The sequence below is a fragment of the Geotrypetes seraphini genome, chromosome 3, assembly GCF_902459505.1.
Source record: "Geotrypetes seraphini chromosome 3, aGeoSer1.1, whole genome shotgun sequence".
Classification (NCBI taxonomy): Eukaryota; Metazoa; Chordata; class Amphibia; order Gymnophiona; family Dermophiidae; genus Geotrypetes; species Geotrypetes seraphini.
Window position 1 is genome coordinate 203,726,707 of NC_047086.1, and position 26,244 is coordinate 203,752,950.

Here is a 26,244-nt window from a genome sequence, read left to right on the forward strand (position 1 = left end):
CTGCATTGATTGCATGTGGAAAGGAATGAATGTGTATGGGACATTGTGTCATTGTGATTCAGTTCAATCTAAGCAGTGCTTTTGATTTAGTAGATTTTGATTGAATGGTGGAGATTCTTAATCATTTTGGCATATATGGTTCAGTTTTATCGTGATTCCAGAGGTTTTTCATTGAATGGCATTATATTGTAGAAAAGGACAACAAATGTTTAGATAGTTGGTGTCCTCTGAGTGCAGTACCAAAAGGTTCCCCACTCTCTCCCTCGCTATTTAACATACTTATGCAATCTTTAGGTATTACTTTGGATCATGGGGGGATTCAACATATGCTCATGATATTACAGTGATATTGCCAGTATCTTTATTCTTAGTAGATATTTCCAATATAAAGATTTGCTTTAATAGTATTGAAAATTGGATTTCCATACAGCAACTTAAACTGAACAAAAATAAAACAAAATCTGTGGTTAAGTCCCCAAAAGGATTCAAGATATGTTACAACCATTTCTGTCTATAGGAATAATTTTCCTTTGGCATTATATTTGAGAATTTTGGGAGTAGAAATAAGAACATAAGACTAGCCCAGGGGTAGGCAATTCCGGTCCTCAAGAGTCAGCACCAGAGCCAGGTCAGGTTTTCAGGATATCTACAATGAATATGTATGAGATGGATTTGCATGCACTGCCTATCTCATGCATATTTATTGTGGATATCCTGAAAACTTGACCTGGCTCCGGCTCTCAAGGACTGGAATTGCCTACCCCTGGACTAGCCTTATTGGGTCAAACCAATGGTCCATCAAGTCCAGTAGCCCGTTCTCATGGTGGCCAATCCAGGTCTCTAATACCTGGTCAAAACCCAAAGAGTAGCAATATTCCATGCTACCGATTCAGGTAGGTAATAATTTGTTCCTGTGTCACCATGTACAATATATGGTCAAAAATGTTATCTGATAATGAGAAAATTGAGATCCATAAGGAAATATTTTGAGATTGAACCTTTTAGGATTTTATTGCAGTCTTTGTTTCTGTCCAGAATAGATTATTGTAATTTAATACTAATAATGTGTTCTAAAAATCTCTTATCAATCGATTGCTATTGGTTCAAAATTCACTGTAAGACTAATATTTAGCTTATGGAAAATCGAGTACTTACAACCTTATTATAACAAACTTCATTGGTTACCTTTGGAAGCTAGACTAAAATTTAAACTAGGAGTTAGTTTTTAAGATCTTAGCAGGTAACGTTCTTAGTAATCTGATTAATCTAGCATCCTTATTGCAAAATCCTCTCTCTAAGTATTAAATGAGAAACTCTTTCCAATTGAAATTTCTACAGTTAAAAAGTAAAATCCATTCGACAATTTTCCTTGTCCATTCAATACTGGGTCAGACCAATGGTCCATCATATCCAGTAGCTCAATCCAGACCATTAGTACCTGGCCAAAACCCAAAGAGTAGCAACATTTCATGCTACGATACAGGGCAAGCAGTGGTTTCCCCATGTCTTTCTCAATAACAGACTATGGACTTTTCCTCCAGGAAATTGTTCAAATCTTTCTTAAAACCAGCTACACTATCCGCTCTTACCACAACCTCTGGCAACACATTCCAGAGCTTAACTATTCTCTGAGTGAAAAAATATTTCCTCCTATTGGTTTTAAAAGTATTTCCCTGTAACTTCATTGAGTGTCCCCTACTCTTTGTAATTTTTGACTTAGGGAAAATCAATCCACTTATACCCGTTCTACTCCACTCAGAATTTTGTAGACTTCAATCATATCTCCCCTTAGCTGTCTCTTTTCCAAGCTGAAGAGCCCTAACCTTTTTATCCTTTCCTCATACGAGAGGCATTCCATCCCCTTTATCATCTTGGTCGCTCTTCTTTCAACCAACTTCTATTGGGACTATGTTTTTGTGGGCATTACCTTTGATTCAGGAAACTTTAAAAAAATATATTTTTTTTGTTTTCAACATGACTGAATTTATTTGGGTTCAATTATTGTAGTATAAGGTTTTCTTGTCTAATTTTGTAATTCTCAGACAAGTTAGTCTGGTATTTCTGCTTTTGTTATCTGTCCTAGAACTAATTAGGTAATGGCAGAATAGAAAAACCTGTATTCCATAACATAACAACCAAAAATGTTTTCAAAGCACATCCCTGTGTCTATGCATATCTTTTATTGATTCTGGGGTTTGATTTTTTTGGGTAGATGAATGGTTATGTATTTTTTATTGATTGCACACCTGCATAGGTCATTCTTAACAGAAATCGTGGAAATGGCAAAATACCATCAAAACTAGAAGTACGAGGGGCTGGTGAAAAGTTATTTATTTAATTAATGAATTAATTTTAAAAATTTCTATCTCACTTATCTACTAAGTGGGTAACAAATTATTACATACATAAAATAAAACAAACTCCATTCATTCATTCATCAATACATATTAAAATCTGCTTCCTTTAAATATAGCAGTTTCTAGCGCAGAGAGCTGCGTTGAATGGCCCGCGCTGCTCCTGACACTCATTGAGTTCCCATGAGCGTCAGGAGCAGCGTGGACCATTCAGCATGGCTCCCCTCGCTAGAAACTGCTATCACAGTTTCGTAGAAGAGGGGGTTAGTGTCCTTTTCATTGAGTTCCATAGCCTCGGGCTTGCCAAGGATACTGCTGCCATACATGTGAATTTGTAACCTTGTTGCTAGCCTTCTACTATGTATGTAGAAAATTGATGAAATAAAAATAAATAAATAAATAGTTTTTCTATACTGTACGTCTCAGCCCAACCAAGAAGAGAATGACGTAGAGCCATGAAACTTGCAAATTATTCCACACTTCTTTTGACACTTCATTTCAATGAGGCAAATGCATCTAGTAAATGGGCACAAATATAGGGAAACCAAGCCATTGTGACATCACCAGTGAGGTTGGCTCTTAGGCGTTGGTAGAATGAGGCATTATGACATCACAATACAAGGGGCCGCTGAAAAGTTCTCAGACCAACCAAGAAGAGAATGATGTGGAGCCATGAAGCATACAAGTTATTCCACACTTTTCTTGACACTTTTCATTTCAATGTTATGAAATGAAATGAAAAGTGTGGAATAACTTGTAAGTTTCATAGTTCCACATCATTCCCTTCTTGGATGGGCTGAGAACTTTTCAGTGACCCCTCGTACATAAAGAAATAGTACCTGGGAGAATCCAGGGGATAAAAAGTTGTTGACACTCGGGGCCGGATTAAAGGATAGGCCCAAGAGGCACATGCCTAGGGCCCGAAATAGTCAAGAGGGCCCCAGGGCTGGCATTAGGAGGTGGCAAACAGATCGGCTGCCCTAGGCCCCACAGCTCAAGGGGGCCCCGCGATCCAGGCAGCTCACTTAGCTGCCATCAGCCCTGCCTTCGGCTACGGTACAGCTAAAACGAAGACAGAAGCCGTGGGACTTTTTCTCTTGCCTGCATCGCTATAGGCTCTGCCGATCTTGATCCCGCCCCCCTCTAAAGTGACTTCCTGTTTTTGAGAGGCAGGACTGAGACCGGCGGAGCTTATAGGAAGAGCGATGCAGGCAAGAGGAAAGGTCCCGCGGCTTCTCTCTTCGTTTTTTCTGGTTAACTACCTCGTGCTCCTCGTCTCTCCGCAGCCGTTAGCCAATGTTAGGCCACCGAGTCCCAACCTCACTCGTGGCTCAGAAGGCGAGACAAACCTCATGGCAGGCTCGAGCCAGTGCATCCAATTGCCCTGCCCACCCTCCGGTGTAACTTCACGTTTCCGGTAGGCGCGCCGGTCAGAGGAAGCCACCAACAGGTAGCCCGGGGGAGGGGAGTGAGAGAGAGCGAGAAAGGGAAGGATGGCCTCCCTTGGGACACGTGAAGGACAGGACAGCGGCGCTGCTGCTGCTGTCCCCAACCAAGGACAAAAAGAGAGATGCTGAAGGCACTGGGAACCACAGCCAGATACTATTTCCATGAAGATGATTAAAGCAGAAATGACAAAAGATAGAAAAAAGATTTTTTGTTGATTTAGAATATAAGGTAATCTTTTTATTGGACTAATTTTTATATATTTTTTTTTACTAACTTTTAGAGACCAAAACCCCCTTTCTCAGGTCAGGACAGTATAATGTAACAGCAGTATACTATATTGACCTGAAGAAGGAGGCTATGGCCTCTGAAAGTTAATTGAAAAAGGAATTAGTCCAATAAAATGGTATATTCTTATTTTCAATTTTTGTTTTATTTCTATTTGTTAATTTGTAAACTGGTGATTGTTTGTCAGTTTCTTCAAATGTACATCTGCTATATGTATATTTTGAAGAGTATTAGGGGGCTATATGACATTGTTTTTGTGGTTTTTCACTGTATGTAGTTTGGCTTCTTGGTGGTTCAGTTTAACCTTTATCTACATATTTCTATTTTTAGTTTGTGATTACTTATTCCATATTGGGTGAGGGTATTTGATTATGGAGGTATAGAAAAATAAAGTTATTATTATTCTGTGTGTATGAAAGATATGGTTTTCTGTTAGCGTTGACTAGCTTTGTTTGGCTAAAGGCATCGGGCATATGGTTCTTGGGAGCACCTGATTTGAATCTCCTTATTGTCTGCCGATCTTCTTTTGTTCCACGTTGGATTCTTTGGTGGACTGCTTGCTTTGTTGTTTCGTTACAAGTTAACATACATGGAGTGGAATATACTATAGGAGTTAGATTTGGTTGTTTATGCATACATATGGGTTACAGTTGGTTGATACAGAGGCAGTTGAGAGGCTTTGTAAACTTGGTTATTAATATAGACTTATGTTTCAGATAGTATTACTGCTTTACAAATATTTGAACACTTTTATATATGCATGGAAAGGGTAAGTAGGTGGGAAGAGAAGGAAGGGGGATTTGTTCAGAGATGTTTGGGGATTGCATAGAAGAAAAACTGTGCACTGGTATGCTATTCTTTGTTTTGAATTAAAAAAAGAAAAGAAAAAAGAAATACAAGTGAAAATAAAGAAGTAAATAAGAAAACAGATAAATGGGGGTGATACATGGGCGGGGCATGGTTGGGGCAGGGCCAGAGGGGCCCAGTGTACTTGGATGCCTAGGGGCCCTCGAAGAATTAATCCTGCCCTGTTGACACTGTCTTCTACTCTTTCTGTCAGGAAATTAAATCCTATATATTACCCTATTGGATCCATTGTCATTAGAGGCTTTAAAGCAGGGACTTGATTCTAATACAGATTTATAACAGCTGTCCTATTACGTTAAGTTTCAACATTTACACCCTTATTAGCATCTTCAGTAATTAATTTTTTATTTTAGGTATTGATTTTTATTTTTGTCCTGCTTACTTATACCTTTATGCAAGCAAAAAAGAAAACAAAGGATTTTGGTTAGTGAATTTTACAGAGTGGTAGGGGGGTCAGTTGCTGCACAGTGGTCAGCTCACTTTCTCTGTAAACTGGGTAATCATTAGCTCCCTCCACGCCCCTTTGTACCCTCTAATAATGCACACACACAGACAACACCAACAACATTTAGGATACACGATTGCAGATTTATAGGTTTATACATCCAGTCAGTTGTTGAGCCACGCTTCTGAAATTATAAGTTCTGGATGTCAGCCCTCGGCCAGCCAGGCTGATACCCTGATCGGTGCGGCTCTTCCCTCCAGCCTGCAGCCCAAACGTTTTGGGCCTCTACCCAACCACCCAGTTACAGAGTGAGTCAAAGGTGGGTGGGGACAAGGAAAGGTGGATGAGCCACCTGGCTTGCCCTCTTGTAACCCCTCACCAGCAGCCCACTTCCTGGCAGCTCAGAATCTGCTCTTGACTTTCTCCAGCCAATTGCCTGGCTGCAAGGACAACTGTCCTGCCCTAGAGCTGAAAAGGGGAGAGGGTGAGAGGAATTCTCTCACCCCTCACCCCCATTTTTCCTAGGGAAGGACAATGGCATCAGGTCATCCATGCATCCCTGAGCACTATAGCTCCAGTTTCTGTACCCTATCCCAAGTGGATTTGACAGATCTGGGTAGAGGAGCTGGACACTTTTTTTGTTTGTTTGTTTGTTTTGTTATGACAGGCTGAGCCAGTTCTGGTTTCACCCCATTGCAGACAGGGACACGTAGTTCTCATCCCTACCCCCTCCCAGAAAAGCAAGACAATGACTGCATGTTTTCAGGAGGGTAAATTGTGACTGTATTATCCTAACTGGAGGAAGGGTGCATGGAGCCTGGAGGCTAGCCATAAGCCACCTCTCCTTATAATAATACTGTATATGATTCCTAAAACAAAAAAATGCATTAAATAGTTAAATGAGACCTATTTGAACTGAAAGGGGCAATTTATAAGCTTATACTTCTTGTGGCTGAGATGACAGCATGCGTATATTTAGGGACTGGGAGAGGAGAAGCAGAACTGCAGTGCAGATGCATTAATGCAGACGGGCCTGAGTCAGCAGTGCTGGGAGGCATCAGACTGCAGTGAGATTCTGCTCCTTCTCAAGTTAGGAGGACTTCCTGGGAGGGGACATTGCCCTTTCACAAGCCAGCAGCAGGAGCTCTCTGTTTAACTCGCTCCTTTCACCTTTCTCTTTGTCCTTTGCTCTCTGACTCCTTCCTCCACTTCAGTATTTATTTTTTATTAAGTGTCATAAAATGTACACCATGCACGTGTATACGTAGAAAGAGTGGATCAAGGTATGTACAACGACAGAAGCTTATAGGACGAGCCGGACCAGTATTGTGTGCATCATAGATGATTCTAATTTAGTTGACCTCAGTGTAGGAATATCCCGGAGGATGGTGAATAGACTATTTAAGGTCTGTGGCCAAAATGCAAACATATATAGACTAATAAGGACCCCCTAATGGCAGGCTTAAAAGTTGATAATTAATAAAAGACGGGGGTGCAATGCCAGTCATGGTACATGAGCTTGTCGTGCCTCCTAGGGCTTGCGCGCACCTGTGAAGCTGAAAGCTATGCCGTCGGCAGTCCCACTGCCAGCAGGGCCTCCCAAGGTGGACAGATTTCAGCGGAGATGTCAGACTAATGATGTACCACCCATCTGGGTAGCAGCAGATATGGACAGTGTTGGAGGTGGAAGATCGCATTTGATGCGACAACATCGAATTCATACTGCGCCGACGAAAGGCCCGGCAATCTACTTCTGCATTCTGCCACATCAACTTGATGAGATCAAGTCACTAGGACTTGAACTCGAGTCGATGGCACCTAACAACAACAATATGTTCAAAACAAAAAGGTAATTGGGAGACTGAGACTGGTCTTATGCATAGTATAAATTAATTTTATTGCATTCTCCAACAACGTATAAGTGTAAACAAAAGTAGAGCTAAAACCCAATAAGGCAAATCAGTGGCGTAGTGAGGGAGAGAGGAGCCCCTCCCCCACCCCATCCGCATCTTCCCTGTCCCCTCCTGCCTTGTGCACCTGCGCCCCTTCCCAGCGTGAGCAACCCCAACCTGCTGCTCGTACCAGCGTTGGCTCTTCCTCTGACATCACTTCCGTTTATGAGAGAGATCTGTATGCAGTGGAGGACAAGCATGCAAATCTCTCATGAATATTCCTTGTGGATATTCGGAAAACCTGGCTGGGTTCATCATAGTCTCTACAGCCTGGAATTTTCTGGTGCTGGAGCTATGATGTTTTATGCTTAGTCATGTGCTCAATCCGCTATGGGGAATGGGAGAAAGGAAGCTGGTCATCTGCCAGTAGCCGTGCAAAGTCCTTCCAGTTCTTGGAATGCAGACAATGAGCTCAGCTCTTCTGGAAAGGGCTGGTAAACTGAGCGTAGGTACTTCACAATCACATAAGCGATCCCCAGATCCCCCCCACCCCCACCCCTTTTACAATCTGCCAGTATTATGCTTTTGAAAAGCAGAGAAAGAAGAAACTTGTTATAGTATATGGCAGCTACAGTACAACACTTTCACAGCAGAAGACTAAAAATTTCACTCAGGACACATAGTCGGATTTTAATTAACATAATAACACAGTAGATGACAGCAGGTAGAGACTGAAATAACCCAGCTAGAGGCCAGTGCAGAAACCTTAGAGCCATGTGCTTTTACATAGCAGATGGCTTCCTAATGCAAGAATAATGCCAAAGTTTTGTTCCTCAATGCGGTTATCAAGTAGTATGCTAAGAGACCAGTGCAAAAACTATACACTAGGATGGGTCACATAAGCACACACGTGTACACTAGCAGCAGCACACAAATCAATACCTGCATGTGTGCTGGAATTCTCTAGGTTGGTCACTGGGAAGGCATGCTTTTCTGTGCATACAACTTTTGCAAGCCCAATATTTGTGCACAGAATAGCTGTCTACGTGTACAGATGCATAGGGGCAGGGCAGTGTCCCGCAAACGTTTTAAGGCCATGGCACACTAAGCTGAGGGCCGTGGCTGGAGGGCATCCGGAAATGTGCGGACATCGGCATGATGGCATCACGCGCATGTGAGGCCCTCCAGGTGTGGGGGTGCTGAAGGAGGAGAGGTACGGAAAGGATGAGAGATGCTGGCTGATTGCCTAAAGGACGTCCCGTAAGCAGCTAGCTGGCGAGGGCACCTCTCCTCACCAGCATCTCGCGGCACACCCAGAATCTGGCCGCAGCACACAGTTTGCAATGCACTGGGATAGGGGTTGCGATTTGATATACATTTCTCCCTCCGTATTCGCAGTTTTTGCACTCGCGGTATCGCTTATTTGCGATTTTTCAGATGCTGACTCCGCCCCCCCAAAATTACATCATGAGTAAAGTTCCTTAAAATCTTTCACCCTCATAACCGCTGCTTCCCAGCAACTCCAACACAGGCAGACACCCAGGTCAGTCACTGTGGATAGCGGGTGCAAGCGGTGGGGCCCTGCCATCCCCTCCCCCCCTCAGCACACAAGGACCCGCCTCACGCACTCTGCGCCACGTTCTCAGAACAGCTGAAAATGACAAGCAAAAGGCTCAGGAAACAGTACAGTTTCCTGAGGCCCCCCCCCCCCCCCCGTCAAGAGTAACGCAGAAGCAGAAATATCCCAACCATGTCCTCCACTCCCACCTGCCCGTGCAATACCTGAGGATCGATGTCTCCCACCAGGTAAAATTTCACATCTTTGAACATTTCTTCTGGAACTTTCATCACTTCCTGATCATCCTTCATCCTTTCAGACTTAGGGTTGGGGGGGGGGATAGTTATGTTTTTTTGCTGTGCTAACAAACCATGCTCCCCGTATAGTTCCAATTTAATTTTCAAGTTGCCTTGTACATTTAAGGGGAAAGGATATATGAAAATAGGGCTTGGGAATGGGTGCATCATCATTCTCCTCGGTCTTGCAAGCTTTTCTCCCCCTTCCACCACCACAAATAGTAATAATAGTGGCTTTTTTCAAAAAACCGCGAATAACAGTTGAAAAGTTATTTGCGGTTTCGATAGTAAAAACGATGGTGTATACACAAAACCGCAAACAACATATAAAAAGTTATTCAAGCTTTTTCCATATTCGCGGCTATGTTTCGCCTGCATGCGCTGCGAATACGGAGGGAAAAGTGTACTACCTTTCTGTGGTTGCAATCAAAGCAGTTTTCATACATATTATATACTGGTCCTTATTTTGTACCTGGGGCAATGGAGGGTTTGTCCAGAGCCACAAGGAACTGCAGTGGGGTTCTCAGGCTGGTGCACTAACCACTAGGCTACTCTATGAGGTAGTGTAGGGTTACCAGACGTCCGGATTTCCCCGGACATGTACTCCTTTTTGAGGACATGTCCAGAGGTCCGGACGGCTTTTCAAAACCCAGCACTTTGTCAGGGTTTTGAAAAGCTTCCTGTCAAAATCGCATGGGAAAGGGGCATCCTCGCATGCTGCTTGGGAGGGAGAGAGGGAGGGGAGGAAAAATGCTGCACATATGGGGGAGAAAAAGGAAAGAGGAAGAACTGGGGTGAAGGAGAGGAAGGGAGAGATGATCATGTACATACCCCGAAAATAAGACCTAGTGTGTTTTTTTGGGCCTAAAATTAATATAAGACGCTGTCTTATTTTCAGGGAAACACGGTACAACCTCAGGGTGCTGAGACTGTAGCTCTAACCACTATGCCGCTCTTTCTTCCATATTAAAACTGTTTGCCAACAATGGTGCACCCAATCCAATGATTAGTGCATCGGCCTGATAAACAGTGTCTGATTCCCACTGCAGCTGCTTGTGACTAGAGAATGACACGGTGACAAAATTCATCACCGTTCCCGTCCCCGCGGATAACCACGGGAAATAATCCCATGTCATTTTTTAGTGTCTATTTCAGCCTCAGTCCTTCTACACCAGCATTTTTCAAAGCAAAGCTTGCGGGTCAGTGGTTGTGGCCATTCATACTCTGATTCTTCCCTCTCTCCTTAAAGAATGACATGAAGATGGTTTACTGCGGTTATCCACGGGGACGGGAACGGTGATGAATTTTGTCACCATGTCATTCTCTACTTGTGACGGAAGGCAAGTTGCATAACCCTCTATCACCCAGGTACTAAATCTTGGGTTATGAACTCAGGCTATGAAAAAGTACCTGTATATAGTAAATGTAAAATGTTTTGACTGAAACCATAGAAAGATAAGTATATGAAATCCCTTCCCCTCTTCCCCCCCCCCCCCCCCACTCTGTTTTTCCAATAGCACATCCATTCAAACCAATTCATGTGCGGGGGGAAAAAAGTTCACACTATTCTAAAAAAAAAATCTACATTCTTTGGAAAAAGTGCACATGTTTTCAAAGGGGTACATAATCCATGGCACTGTTCCTATGATGACGAAATGGCCCAACGAAAATGAATAAAACACACATTCCCAGAAATGACATGGGAAATTGACAAGAGCCAAAGATGTGGCTGCCCATCTGTAGCATATTCCCATCATAAAATGAGGTATATGCATATATTGTAGGTCCTCCAAGAGCAAGTTCCCTTTAATTCATGCATTCCACAGTAATTCAACATGTAAATAGACACATTCTAAGATTGACAACTGTGAGGGGCTGTTGAAAAGTTCTCAACCCAACCAACAAAGTTGGGCCAGCAATTTTCCACTTTTTTTTGTTCCGTATTTTTCCGATGGAATGAAAAATGTGGAAAATCACCGGACTAAGTGTATATAGCCCTTGATGGAGACCGCTCCGATTTTGTTGGTTAGGTTGAGAATTTTTTAATGGCCCCTCATACAAGTGCACACAAATCCAAACATGTAAATGCTGCCATTTGCATATAGAATTGCTGTGTAAAGCTTCTAACATGACCTGCTTAGTGAGTTCAGAAAAACAACATATCATACTGTGGCATATTACACACCTGCCTTTGCTAGGAGGGAGTTTTTTTTTTAATAGCTCTCCACTGCATATGGAACTGAAATCAAAGACATCTGACACTAATACAATTTTATTCCCGTCCTAAACTTAGTTTTTGATTTTCAGCACAATTTAGCTTTCCCAAAAGTTCTGCTTTTTTAGTGATGTCCAGAAGATGGCAGTATTGCACAAGAAGAACTGATGACACATAAGAACATATGAAAAGCCTTACTGGGTCAGACCAATGGCCCATCTAGCCCAGTATCCCATCTTCAAGGTGGCCAATCCAGGTGACTAGTACCTGACAAAACTCCAAATAGTAGCAACATTCCCTGCTACCGATTTAGGGCAAGCAGTGATTTCCCCCATCTTTGTCTCAATAACAGACTATGGACTTGCATGTGTTCATTTATCTACATCTAAGAGGGTGTGCAGCCCCCTCAATTTTTTTATTTTTTATTTTCCTGTGTTTACATCAGTGTCTCTCAAACTGTGTACCAAGGCACAGTGGTATGCCCCAAAGATTCCGGGTGTGCCAAAAGAGATTCCAGAATTTTACTTTATTTTTTAAAATTCCCTTCATAAGTATACACTAGAATAGATGAGATGTATGTCGCGCTGACAAAAGTCCGTCTGTGTGCATAAGGATACAACCACCCAGATAAGCATCATTCTTTGACATGATTGGTCCTTGAAAACTAATAGCAAGTAATTTTATTTTTTATGCAGCGGTTATCCTAACTTGAGCCAGTCCTTCCGGGGGGGGGGGGGGGGAAACAGTCCTTCAGGGGAGGGGGCCCTGCTGTAGAAGTACACGGATGGTGGGAAGGGGGGTTCAAAGAGATGTGATATGCCGGACTTTGGGGGGGAAGAAATAATAGGTCTAAAAATAGAGGAGAGAGATGATGGACAATGGGATTTAGGGAGGGAAGGAACAGAAAGGGAGAGAAGTTGGACACAAGGTATGGTGTGGAGGGGGGATAGAGATACTGGATAGAAGGGTAGTTGGGAAAAGAAAGGGAGAGATGGTGGTGGGGAAGGAGGGAGAGATGCTGGATGAAAGGGTAGTTAAGAAAAGGTGGATCTGTGGATGGAGATGAAAAAAATAGAAAGATGTCAGACCTGCAGAGGAGGGAAGGAAAACGGAAGGGGAGGACAGAAATGGCAGATGGATGGTTAGAACGGAGAAAGAAGAAGACCCTGGCAAGCAAGTTATCAGAAGACAACCAGAGCCTGGGACAAACAAGATTTGAATAATGACCAGACAACAAAAGGTAGAAAAAATAATTTTATTTTCCATTTTGTAATTACAATATGTCAGATTTGAAACATGCATCCTGCCAGAGCTGGTGTTAGACTGCAAACGTGAGCTAGGATTTAACAGAGAGAGAGGAAAAGTCTTTTTTGTTTGTTTATTTTGTTTACACCACAGCGCCAGTGTGGTTAGGAGAAGGCAAAGGGGGTGAAGAGGCTATAAAATAAACCCACCAGAATATTTGAAAAAACCACCCAATTGGGCAGGAAAATCGAATCGAATCGAATTGGAAAATCAATTCAGTAGGCTGAATCGAATCGAATCAAAATTTTTTTTCCTGAATCGGGCAGCACTAGCGCACACTTATCTAAAAGTATTTGCATTCTTCCAAAAAGATTGCACAGTGTTTACTGATAGGCCCTGATTCTATAAAAAGCACCTGCCATTAGGCACTTAGGGTTACCAGATTTTCCTTTGGGAAAATCCGGACCCATGGCCACACCCCCAAGCCCACCCAGTTCTGCTTCTTTCCCATCCTGTTCCACCCCCTCCCCCCCAGACGGCATCTACGCATGCATGGACATGGCGCAATGACATCATGCACCGAAAAGTCCCACTCTTCTCCCAAACACCGGCTCTTCTGTTCTGATGGGTGGTGTGGGGGGGAACCCCCACACCCCCCCTCAACATGAGCGCAAGTATTTCTCAGTGTACTGGGGGGGTCCTCCCCCCAAAAAAACCCCTTTACAGCACTAATGGGAACGGTAATAACGACTTCAGTTGGCGGCGGGCATTCGACCCAGCACACAATTGTCGGTGCAGCTTTGTTGGAGCACTTTTTGTCCTGAACTCAAACATCGGTGTACCGTATGCACAGTGCTCTAAGGCCGCAATGCTCCACCAGTGCACAGTATGCGTATCAACGGAAGAGACGGCCCCTGAGGACATCAGACATTTAGCGGTAGAGGATGGCGTAGTCCAGGGGTGTCCAATGTCAGTCCTCGAGGGCCGCAATCCAATCGGGTTTTCAGGATTTCCCCAATGAATATGCATGAGATCTATTAGCATACAATGAAAGCAGTGCATGCAAATAGACCTCATGTATATTCATTGGGGAAATCCTGAAAATCCGACTGGACTGCGGCCCTCGAGGACCGACATTGGACACCCCTGGCGTAGTCGGTCTGTCTCAGAGCCAACCAACTTGTCTGGAGGGCCCTGCGGCAATCGGAGGGATCTGTGCTTGGGCGGTCCCGACCTGTGATACAGTTGCCGGCTGCCTATGATCCTGTTCCTGATCCTATATTGAAGTCTGAGAGATCTATTGGCCTGCACTTCGTATGGCTGCTCTTGATATGCTCGCTGATTGTCATTGAAGTCTCAAAGGCCTGCTCTGAACTGACACGGACGCGATTCTCTACCTTTTTGGACTGCTACTATGCTTTCTTTCTTTCTATTTTTATGACTTTACTATAATTTAATGGCGTTCCTTTCCTCTGTCCTTTGTTTTTGCATTGTAAGCCGCCTAGCCCTTCTGCATTGGCGAGATATCAAATGAACAATACACATAAACTTATGTCGCAGTCACAGACACAGGACATCATCCAATGTACTCACTCCCACGGTCACAGAGCACATCTGGCTGCACAGCGCTCCACAGTTACAGGGCACATCAGTCACTATCAGGGGCATAGTATGGGTGAGTGGCGCACCTCCCCCGCTCCCCCTGCCGCCTGCGCGCCCCCTTCCCTTTCCAACTTCTCAGCTCGCCCTTTGAAGTCACTTCCCAGGAGTGCCGATGCTGACGCGGGCAGCAACCTCGCGCCAGGGAAGTAAAAAAGGTACGGGGGGGGGAAGCCAAGGGGGGGTGGGTGCGTGTTCGGCAAGGAATGGAGCAGAGGAGGCAAAGAGGTGCCGCGCCCTTGGGAAGACCGCACCTCCCGCACCCCCCATCAATTTGCAGTCTCAAAGCACCATCGGTGTGCACAATCCCGTACACTGACCAAGAACTAGTACGCGTGGTGCAGGAAGGCAAACGATCATAAGCAATGCACGCAATACTCCGCGCTCAGAGGGTACCCTCAGTGTGCAGTCTTTCCCTTTCTGTCGCAGGTGCTGTAAGGGCAGAAGGTGCCCGAGGAAAGAGAGCTGCAGATGCCGCTTCTGCTTCACAGGGTTTTACCATATCTTATACTTACCTTTGGCTCTCTTTTCCGATCACAGGTTTCTCCGGACCCCCGAGGAAGATGTTTTAATTGAAACGCGGACCGTGTTGGTTCCTTACTTATTAAGGGTATATGTTGATTTTCTGCTGCCGTACACTATACTTTGTTCTATTAACTGAATAAAAGCCTGCATCATGTATATCTTTTCTGCAGTCTCCCCCTTCTTTTGTGCACAATGCTGTGTCAGTGCACACGGTGGTCCACAGAGCTGCATGCTCAGTTTTCCATTGTCACAAAGCAAGAATTATTAGAAAGCTCAGTGGGAAGAACTTGGTATAGTATATAACCCGGGGTAGGCAATTCCAGTCCTCGAGAGCTGGAGCCAGGTCAGGTTTTCAGGATATCCACAATAAATATGCATGAGATAGATTTGCATCTCAAGGAGGCAGTGCATGTCAAATGCATCTCATACATATTCATTGTGGATATCCTGAAAACCTGACCTGGCTCTGGCTCTCGAGGACCGGAATTGCCTACCCATGGTATAGAACATGGTTATGATTAATAAAATTAAAAATCCAGTTTTGTGTTTGAATCTATTTATTTCTCCACTATTTTATGTACACCATTTTGATGGCATTTCTTTGAAATGTGAAGGATATAAAAATCATTTTAACACATGGGAGGTTGCAGGGGATTTTGTGCATGCAGGTGTGATGGTAAGAGGGGTGCAATTAATGGCAGAAGAGGGCTGGTCATAGCTTAGACAAATCTTATGCTGGAAGAAATGTGCACTGTTTACCTGACGGGAATGGGCCCATTACCAGCAGCCACGCAGACCGGCTGAAGAGCTGTCCTCAGGGTCCTGAGCGAGCCTGAGGGGCTCTTTCCCATTAACCTCATAGTTCATCTCTGTTTTTATTGATCCCATATTAGAGGCCATCTGTCCTCTGGTCAATTCTGCAGAACCCAAGGATCTAATGTCATCCTATTCTGGTATCTTCTATGCAGACATTCATTTAGAGTGCTAGGAACAGCTTGTGAGAGGAACAGGATGTGGCATTTGGTGGCCCTACCGACTGAAGGATAGGTACCCAATTTCTGGGTCAGTGGTACTGCTGGAAGGGGGTAATGACAGGGAGCTCAAACAAATGGATGAGGCCAAACAAGAACCAGGAGCTGTAGGAGTGATTTCATAAGACAGAGGCAGGAAAGAAATGCGCTCATCTTCACAGCTTTACACCATTTTCTGTTTTAGAAAAATCTGAATTGGAAGATTATGCAGCTGCAAAAAATTCTATGATAAAATCATTAAGAGTTAAGAACATAAGAAACACCTTCACCGGATCAGACCCTAGGTCCATCTAGTCCGGCGACCCGCACACGCGGAGGCCAAGTAGGTGCTCCCTGTTGGAGACCTTGATTTCCCGTATCCCTCAATGTGATTTGCAAGAAGGTGTGCATCCAACTTGCGCTTGAATCCCAGAATGGTAGTCTCCGTCACAACCTCTTCCAGGAGAGCATTTCAAGTGTCCACCACTCTCTGTGCAAAACAGAATTTCCTGACATTTGTGCTGGACCTGCTGCCCCTCAGTTTCAGTCCATGACCTCTTGTCCGTGTCACATTTGAGAAAGTGAATAATGATGTTTATCCCAGGACAAGCAGGCAGGTATTCTCATTAGTGGGTGACGTCATCCAACGGAGCCCCGATGCGGACGTCTCACAAGCATACTTGCTTGTAGAAACTTTAGAAGTTTCCAGTCGCCTGCACCCTCGCAGTCTCCTCTTTTCAAGGGTGAACAGTCCTAGTTTTCCGAGGCATTCTTTGTAGCTCAAATTCTCCATACCTTTTAGTAGTTTCGTGGCTCGCCTCTGCACCCTCTCCAGCAGGGTTATATCTTTCTTTAGGTATGGAGACCAGTGTTGGACACAGTATTCCAAGTGTGGTCTGACCATTGCTCTGTAAAGTGGCATTATGACGGCCTCCGATCTACTCGTGATCCCCTTCTTTATTATGCTCAACATCCTGTTTGCTTTCTTTGCCGCCGCTGCACATTGAGTCGACTGCTTCAGGTTCCTGTTTATCAGTACCCCAAAGTCCCTTTCTTGTTCGCTTTTGCCCAATGTTACTCCTAACATTCTATATTCATGTTCCTTGTTTTTCCTACCCAGGTACATCACCTTGCATTTGTCTATGTTAAAATTCATCTGCCACTTTTCCGCCCACTTCTCCAGCTGGTTCAGATCCTTCTGAAGATCCTCGCAGTCCCTTTGAGAGCCAACTGCCCGACATAGTTTTGTGTCATCTGCAAACTTGATTATATTGCTTGTTGTTTCCTCTTCCAAGTCATTTATAAAGATATTGAACAAGATGGGCCCAAGAACCGAGCCCTGGGGCACGCCGCTAGTCACCTTCTCCCAGTCTGAGAATTTCCCATTTATGCTTACCCTCTGCATTCTGTTCTCTAGCCATTTGCCGATCCATCTGAGTACGTCTCCTTCTATTCTGTGACTTAGTAGTTTCCTCATAAGCCTTGCGTGCGGGACCTTGTCGAACGCTTTCTGGAAGTCCAAGTAAATTATATCCACCGGGTCTCCGCTATCGATTTGTTTGTTCATCTTCTCATAAAATTGAAGTAAATTCGTCAAATATGACTTCCCCTTCCTGAAGCTGTGTTGACTAGCTCTCATTAGGTCGTGATTTTCCAGGTGTTGCACTATGCTATCTTTAATTAGTGCTTCAACCATATTCCCAGGAACTGACATAAGACTCACAGATCTATAGTTACCCGGTTCTCCTCTCGATCCTTTTTTGAAGATTGGGATGACATTCACTATCTTCCAGTCATCTGGTATTTGCCCGGTTCTAATTGACATGTTAGCTAGGGTTTGTAATAGTTCTCCAATTTCAACCTTAAGCTCCTTTAATACTCTCGGGGGAATTCCATCCGGTCCAGGGGGATTTGAAACTTTTTAGTTTGTCAATCTGATAGTATATCTTGTCCAAATCCACATTTACTATGGTGAGGCTTTCCTCTATTTCTCCGTTGAATATCCTCCCTGTTTCTGGCATTGTTGTAGTGTCCTCATCGGTGAAGACAGAGGCAAAGAATGAATTTAACAATCTGTCAGCAATCTGTTTGTCTTCTTTAATGCACCCTTTTCTCCCTTGGTCGTCGAGAGGGCCTACTGCCTCTCTTGCTGGTTTCTTCCCTTTTATATATCTAAAAAAGGGCTTGAAGTTAGAAATTCATTGCTTGTATGGGAAGCTATTTTGAGTATTACTGGCTCTTAAAAAGGAAAAACAAGGATGGATTTCCGAATCCCTAAACACTGAAAAATTACTTTGGACTAGGCCCATTGCATGGATATGTACTTATAAACCTAAGAGCTGCCACACTGGGCCAGTTCCAAAATCCATGAAGCATTGGTCAATAATCTGGGTCACTAGAAAGTACAGAGTGGATCCTGACGAAGAGAGCAGGAGCCACCTAACTCAATTGGTATAATTGCCTTTAATCCAGGGGTGCCCAATAGGTCGATCGCGATCGACAGGTAGCTCACCAAGGCAAAGTGAGTTGATCACCCAGGACTCACTTTGCCTTGGCGATCTATCGGGCCGATCAGTCTTCCTCTCCCCGACGTCAATTCTGCCTTCGGAGAGGAAGTTCGGGCCAGCCAATCGCTGCCTGGCTGGGCGGAACTTCCTCTCCGACGGCAGAATTGATGTCGGGGAGAGGAATGCTGGTCGGCCCGAAGCAGGGAGAGCATGGGGCGGCGGCGGGGGCTTTGGGGCCTGTTATTCATTGGTGGCGGTTTGGGTCCTGTTCTCCGATGGCAGGGGCAGTGGCTTGGGGAAGGGCAAGGAGAAAGAAAGAAAGGGGGCAGGCAGGCAGACAGAAGGAAAAAAGAGAAACAGAAAAAAAGAAAGGGGGCATGAAGAGTGAAAGAAAGAAAGGTCAGGGAGAGAGGAAGAAAAAGTTGGGGGAGGGAATGAGGTCTGAAGGAGAGGAAGCATACAGGCTGAAAGAAGGGAAGAAAGATTGGATGCACAGTCAGAAGAAGAAAGTGCAACCAGAGACTCATGAAATCACCAGACAAGGTAGGAAAAATGATTTTATTTTAAATTTAGTGATCAAAATGTGTCTGAATTTATATCTGCTGTCTATATTTTACAATATGGTCCCCTTTTACTAAACCGCAATAGTGGTTTTTAGCGCAGGGAGCCTATGAGCGTCGAGAGCAGCGCTGGGCATTCAGCGCAGCTCCCTGCATTAAAAACTGCTATTGTGGTTTAGTAAAAAGGGAGGGGGGTGGGTATTTGTATATTTTTGTATGGTTGTTACTGAGGTGACAGTGCATAGAGTCATCTGCTTTGACCTCTTTGAAAAAACCCCGGAATAGGAATGATAATTAACAATTCTATGCGTACAGTGTGCGTTGTGTTTTTAATTTTATTGTTGGTAGATCATTTTGACTTGGTCATTTTAAAAGTAGCTTGCGAGTCAAAAAAGTGTGGGCACCCCTGCTTTAATCAATGCAATAATTGATCGTGCTGCTTAAAAGTAATTAAACAGTCATTTAAAACATTTTAAAACGGTGCCTCCACAAACAGCACCAGAACCATGACTACAGAGGCGCCTACTGGTGCCTAAGGGTAAAATAGGTGTGGTTAACGCCGGAAGTACCCTTAGGCTTTGGTAGGCACCTCGATTCTCATCACAGATAGGCACCAGAAATTACACCTTGAAAACCCTGGCCTACATTTCCAGTCCCTATCTGTGAAATAGCCATGATTCTATAAACGACACTGTTGTGTGATTGACACGCAATCGTCACCGTTTTTGATCCCAGCGCCATTTATAGAATCCGGGCCTTAGTGTCCTTCTAATCTTCATTAGCATTTCATAACCTGTTTTATCATCCTGGTCATGTGGATGGTGTTAAACCCCCACTGCTATACTCATTCCCATCATGCCTTTCTGTCTATAAAAGTTCTAGAATACAGTTTGTTCCCTGTAAAATTTGTATCCTTCTTAACTCTATAGTACTATATGGTACTGCTCGTATTGACATATACTGTTGTGCCATGAAACTGCCATTTCTATCTGCTCTGTTATTTCAATATATGTTATATCCAATTGTTTATCCTTTGTCCAACAAATCTCAAGTGCCTAATAAGTTAATGTCTTCATCTGGTGTCATTTATTGTAGCTACAAAAGGTATCTTTTGTAATTACAGAACTGAGAAGGTAAAGAAGGAAGATGCATCTTAGAGAATGACACGGGGAAAAAATCTGTCCCCGTCACTGCACCGTCCCCGGCCCACCATCCTCTGCACCGCCCCGTCACCGCCGTTCCCTTCACCGCCCCGTCACCGTCACTGTCATCCCTTTCACCGCCCCGTCACCGCCACTGCCATCCCATTCACCGCCCCGTCACCGTCCCCGTCTAGCACCCATCTTCTTCCCTCCGCTCCCCCATAGTCTGGCATCTGTCTTCTTCCCTTCCAGTGTCTTCTCCCCACTCTGCCTTCCACATTTCCTTTCAGGGTCTGTTCCTCTCTACCCTCTTTCAATGTCTGTTCTATTCCTTTCCACCACCACCCTTCCCTCCCTCCTTTACCATCTGTTCCTTTCTACCACCCTTCTTTCGTATCTTCTATCAGCCCCCCCACCATCACTAGCAGTCTCTCTTCTCTCTTACCATGAGCAAATAGAACTTCTGAAAATTGTATTGCTGAGGCATTATTTCTAGTACGCCTTTTTTTCCAGATGGATAATGACATCAATTTTATAATTCTTACTGTCTGCTCTGATTTCATTCACAATTTGGTTTGTGTTTTGTACCTGAGGATTCCATGAGGCATTTAACCTTTTCCTGTCTCTTCTATGATTTCAAGTTGATTCCTTCAATAATGGAGTCTCAAGGCAGTAGCAGTTTTCTATTTTGGGCTCTTTTGACATTGTTTAAGGGATTTCTTGTACATTTGGTGCTGGTCTTCTTTGATGAGGTCACTTCAGAATCTATTTCCAAGGAAGAGAAACTTTTTCCCTTTCACCCCCTCCGTTCCATGAGCCGGAACACGCGGTCCCCACAAGCAAGTAATTTTATATCATTTTCATTCTATTCATTCATAGAAATTAAAGTCTAGATAATGCCAGTCACATAACAAAACATGATTTTACAAAAATAATTCCCTGCACAGTCAAGCCTGCAAGGATTACTAGATGTCTTTCAGCAGCTCCCCTCCCTCCCTCCCCCTTACCTTTGTGGCCAAATCAAAATGATCTACCAACAATAAAATTTTAAAAACACAAAGCATGCTGTACGCAGAGAAAATGTTAATTATCATTTATATTCCGCGGGTTTTCAAAGAGGTCAAGGCAGATGACTTTATGCAATGTCACCTCAGTAACAACTATACAAAAATAGACAAATATTCCCCCTCCCTTTTTACTAAACTGCGATAGCGGTTTTTAGTGCAGGGAGCTGCGCTGAATGCCCCATGCTGCTCTCGACGCTCATAGGCTCCCTGCGCTAAAAACCGCTATTGCGTTTTAGTAAAAGGGGGCCATAGTGCAAAATATAGACAGCAGATATAAATTCTCAAAACGGACACATTTTGATCACTAAGTTGAAAATAAAATCATTTTTCCTACCTTTTTGTCTGGTGATTTCATGAGTCTCTGGTCCTTCTTCTGATCCTTCTTTTTTCTTCTCCTGCCCCCCCCCCTCTTTCTTTCTCTCTCCCCCTGGCTCCCCTCTTTATTTCTGCCTTTCTTTCTCTCTCCCCCTGGCCCCCTCTTTATTTCTGCCTTTCTTTCTCTTTCCCCCTGGCCTCCCTCTTTATTTCTCTCTCCCCCTGGCCCTCCTCTTTCTTTCTGCCTTTCTTTCTCTCCCCCTTGACCCCCTCTTTATTTCTGCCTTTCTTTCTCTCTCCCCCTGGTCCCCCTCTTTCTTTCTCTCTCCCCTTGACCCCCTCTTTATTTCTGCCTTTCTTTCTCTCTCCCTCTGGCCCCCCTCTTTATTTCTGCCTTTCTTTCTCTCTTCCCCTGGCCTCCCTCTTTATTTCTCTCTCCCCCTCGCCCTCCTCTTTCTTCCTGCCTTTCTTTCTCTCCCTCTTGACCCCCTCTTTATTTCTGCCTTTCTTTCTCTCTCCCCTTGGTCCCCCTCTTTCTTTCTGCCTTTCTTTCTCTCTCCCCCTGACCCCTCTTTATTTCTGTCTTTCTTTCTCTCTCCCCCTGCCCCCCTCTTTATTTTTTCCTTTCTTTCTCTCTCCCCCTAGCCCCCACAAAGCCATCGTGCCAATTTCTCCACTTCCATGATTCTTTCCCTACCCTCACCCCCAAGCCAGCAGCCGATTTTTCCCTGCACCTTCCCCGATGTCCTGAACTTCATCGGGCAGCAGCAACATTCACAATTCACTGCTGTTGCCCGCTTCAGGCCTTCCTCTCTGTCAGGTCCTGTCTTCATGAAAACAGGAAGTAGGCAGGACCCGGCAGAGAACAAGGCCTGAAGCCGGCAACAGCAGCGAATTGTAAACGCTGCTGCTGCCCGAAGAAGGTAATGGAGTACCGAGGCAGACCGCTTCTCCCCCCTCCCAGCCGAACCCCCGCTGACCCTCCTATCCCCCCGTGAACCTTTCCGACCCTCCCAGCGAGAGCAGTAAACCTCCTTCGCAGCTTTCTCCTCCCTCTGCCGCGTCACTGATGACGTCATCAGTGATGCGGCAGAGGGAGGAGAAAGCCGACGCTACTGGAGGGAGGTTTGCTGCTTTTGCTGGGAGGGTCGGAAAGGTTCAGGGGGGGAGTTGGAGGGTCAGCGGGGGTTCGGCTGGGAGGGGGGAGAAGCGGTCTGCCTCGGTGCTCCAAGGCCTGGCGCCATTACCTTTTTCGCCCCTCCCGCCCCCCCCCCCCTTGGTACGCTACTGCTCTCCAGCTCTCCTTAGTTTGCCAGTTTTCTTTTTCGGCGACCGGCACGCTTTTAAAGAGCCACGCATGCGCGGCTGCTCAAAGTTCAATCTTTTGCTCTGCTGCAACTTCCTGTTTCCGGTTGGGTCAGAGCAGAAGATTGAATACTGAGCAGCCGCGCGTGCGCGGTTCTTTTGAAAGCGTTCCGGTCGCCGAAAAAGAAAGCCGGCAAACTAAGGTGAGGTGGAGAGAGGAAGCTGGTTAAACGATCGAGCCGATGTGCGGGTGGGCGCTGCGGGGACCGCACGATCCTTTATGCCTCACTGCGGTGACAAGACCATTCACCGCTCCACGGGGCGGTGATGGCCTTGTCCCCGTCCCCGCAGAGGCTGCTAATTTTCATTCCCCGTTTTTGGCGGGTTACCCGCGGCTAAACGCAGTAGCCGCGGGTAAACCGCCACCGTGTCATTCTCTAATGCATCTTACTACTACTATTAATTATTTCAATAGCACTCCAGATTCACATAGTGCTGTACAGTCACAAAGAAGACAGTCCCTGCTCAAAAGAGCTTACAATCTAAACCTATAAGACAGACAAACAGGATGTCATGGATACGGTTAAAGGGAACGGTTAATCTGCTGGCTAGGGCAGTGGGGAATAGGGTTATGGATTAAAGGCTATATCAAAAAAGTGGGTTTTCAGTCTGCTTTTAAACAAGGGCAGGGAAGGGGCTTGGCGGACAAACTTCGGTAATTTATTACAAGCATAGGGAAAAACTAGATGAAAGGAACGAAGCCTGGAATTGGCAGTGGAAGAGAAGGGTACAGCTAAGAGCAGCTTATCTGAGGAATGGAGTTCTCTGGGAGGTGTATAAGGAAAGAGAAGAGAGGAAAGATATTGAGGGGCAGCAATAGGAGCTTGAACTATATGCGAAGGGAGATAGGGTGCCAGTGAAGTGATTTAAGGAGAGGGGTGACGCAAGTGTAGCGAGGTTGGTAGAAGATGAGTCATGTAGCAGAGTTTTGCACACTGCAGCTCTATACCCTGGAGGAGCGCAGAGAAAGGGGTGACATGATTGAGACATTTAAGTACATCACAGGTCGTGTCGAGGTGGAAAACGATATATTCTTTCCCAAGGGACCCTCAGTCACAAGGGGGCACCCGCTCAAACTCAGAGGGGGGAAATTTAGTGGTGACACCAGGAAGTATTTCTTCACGGAAATGGTGGTAGATCACTGGAACAAACTTCCGGTGCAGGTGATCAAGGCCACCAGCGTGCTTGATTTTAAGAATAAATGGGACATCCACGTGGGATCCCTACGAGGGTCAAGTTAAGGAACTAGGTCACTAGCACTCAGACTCAATGGGGTGGGTCAATAGAGTGGGCAGACTTGATGGGCTGTGGCCCTTTTCTGCCATTATCTTTCTATGTTTCTATGTTTCTGTTGCAGACTACATAGCAGGATTCAACTGAACCTCCCCTCAACAAAAAATCTCAACTACAGAATAATGTTCCAATTCTTGTTCACCTTCCTGGGAGTCAAAATCTGGAATGATCTCACAGAGACATTATAAACAGAAGCCAACCACGCCCAATTCCAGTAAAAACTGAAAACTCTTCTCTCTGACAATTAATTATATAGGATCACCATACGCACCTGTTCTTTTGCTTAGTATGATCGGTTTCCTCCTTACTTCCCCTCTTGCCCAGTTTACCCTTTTCCTTTTCAAATCACCTAGAACCTGTTTAGATTTGTGCAGTAATCTAAGCGTGAGGTTACAAGAATATGGACAACGGCCCGGGTAGTGTGCTCAGAGAGGAAGGGGTGAATTTTGGTGATGCTATATAGAAATAGGATAGGATTAATTCTTCGAGGGCCCCTAGGCACACAAGTATACTGGGCCCCCCTGGCTTCTCTTCCTCCTTCCCTCCCTCTCTTCCCTCCATGACCTGACATCTCTTCCTCCCTTCCCTCCAAGCCCTGGCATCTCCTTTCATTCCTTCCTTTCCCTCTAGTTGGGTGCAGCAATTCACTACCCCTTTGCTCCCTTTCCTCCTTCTGTCACCTCGTCCCTGGTCGGCACTGCAGCCCCTAAGTGGGTGCTCCAAGGCCTGGTGTCATGAACTTCTTCGGGCAGCAGCAGCATTCACAATTTGCTGCTGTTGCCGGCTTCAGGCCTTCTTCTCTGTCGGGTCCTGCCTTCATGGAAATAGGAAGTAAGCAGGACTCAGCAGAGAGGAAGGTCTGAAGCCGGCATCAGCAGCTAATTGTAAACATTGTTGCTGCCTGAAGAAGTTAAAAAATGTCAGATCTTGGAGCACCCAGGATAGACCGCTTCTCTCCCCGTAGCCAAAATGTTCCTTTTCAGAGGGGCCCCCGACATGGCAGCCAGGGCCCCACTGAAAAGGAACATTTAGCTCTCCCACCCATGCAAACCCCGCCAACCATCCCACTGCGAGATGACCGACAAAACTCCCTCCAGCACTCGTCAGCAGCCACAGCGCTCTAAACAGGCTGCTTTGCAGTTCGCAGCCTTCTGCTGGTGATTCCCTCTGCCGTGAGGGAGGTTTGTCGGCCTTCTTGTGGTGGGAGGGTCGGCAGGAAGGGTCTGGGGCGATGACGCAGGGGGAGGCTGGGACAATGACAGTATTATTTACCGATGGAGAACGGAGGAGAAGGAGCAGCTCAGTTTTGGATATGTGGAATATAGTATTTAAATACATTTTATTGTGCGGGGGCGGGGGGGAGTATCTACAGTATAGCATAACAATAAAAATCTGGCATGACCAGTTTCAGCTCACAGGTTGCTACATATGAAAAATGTTTGGTAATAGTATAAAATATATATTCTGTAGCAGATTGATTATTTAAAGAGGATTCACCTATATAAACAAATAAATTTAATATACCATAATACTGACTCACCACACAGTGTGTACCTCAGGCTTAATCCTATCAATTACAGGATTTACATATATCAAAAAGCACACCTTCTGTGGATAAATGGAAGCAGTAAGAATTTGTAATGGACATCATCTCCCTACCACAATAACAATGCACAAATTAACTAGTAGCATTAAGAAAGGCTAAAGACTTGTTTTAAAAAGTGCTAAAAGTTGTAAACAAATACACGTCAATCCTCAAATTACTCCTCTTTTACCTTTGAGGGGTAATTTGGACATGGATCATAGGCACCCGGTAAAAGATACTTGGGACAAACCCCCAACTTTCACCGATTAGCTCTGGGTGCCTGCATCACTCTCCCTGGGTCGGGTATCTCTCACTCTCCCCTTTCCTTCCCACCCACATCCCCCTTCTTGGTTCCAGTGTTTTGTCCTCCCTGCGGCCTCTCTCACTTTCCTCTCCCCCCCCTCCCCCGTGCTGGTAGTGGTACCGCATAGAGAATGACACGGGGAAAAAATTTGTCCCCGTCACCGCCCCGTCCCCGGCCAACTATCCTCTGCACCGCCCCGTCACCGCCATTCCCTTCACCGCCCCGTCACCGCCATCCCTTTCACCGCCCCGTCACCACCACCGCCATCCCATTCACCGCCCCGTCACCGTCACCGCAGCATGCATA